A 743-nucleotide genomic window follows, 5' to 3' on the forward strand; every position below is an offset into this window, starting at 1 on the left:
CACGCTGTGTAGTTAATATGGACAAGGAAGGAATATGTACAACTTGGGCATGCAGGAAAGGCTGGGCTCACAGGTCCTTGCACTTGGGAAAAGCAGACACTCCTCAAACCCCCAAGAGGTCAGTGAGACAGGTGCCCTCAGAGCCCTTGCCAGACAAGGTCCCAGTTGGGCTCCCTCATGCCAGCCTGGAGCCCTTCCTCAAGACAGCATGCAGGGGGCTGCTCCCTCCTCTGCTCCTCTGAGGCCCACCTTCCAAATTCCACACCCTAGCTTACCCCGCCCTGGGTTTAGTTAGGGCCCCTTCATTCAGTGTCAGTGTCCAGCGCGGATCAGGGCCAGGCCAGCCGGAATGAAATCGGAGCCCACCGAGTAGGAGGACCCAGGGCAATTGAGGGTCCCAGACCACCGAAGCTTTGCATTGTGGGTGGGTGCACAAGGCCTCTAAGAACATGCCCCAGTAGCCTAGTTGAGTAGAGAATCATGGTGGGCCATGTGGCCCCAGCAGGGGATCTTCTGCTGGGCACTCCAGGAGAGATGCCAAGTGGGATCTGAGCTGGCCTTGATCCATGAAATATAGTATAAATGAGGTTTATTTTAAAAAGAGACATGCCTTACACAGCACCATGTCACTGTGTTCACTGCCTGCCATGAATTTACAGGGAGGGCATTGTTTCTACAATGGTGATTGTTTTCATTTCGAAAAGGAAGCAAGCTTCCCTGTTTGCATAGTTCTGCTCTCACAT

The sequence above is a fragment of the Chrysochloris asiatica genome, unplaced genomic scaffold (genome assembly GCF_000296735.1).
Source record: "Chrysochloris asiatica unplaced genomic scaffold, ChrAsi1.0 scaffold00075, whole genome shotgun sequence".
Taxonomy (NCBI): Eukaryota; Metazoa; Chordata; class Mammalia; order Afrosoricida; family Chrysochloridae; genus Chrysochloris; species Chrysochloris asiatica.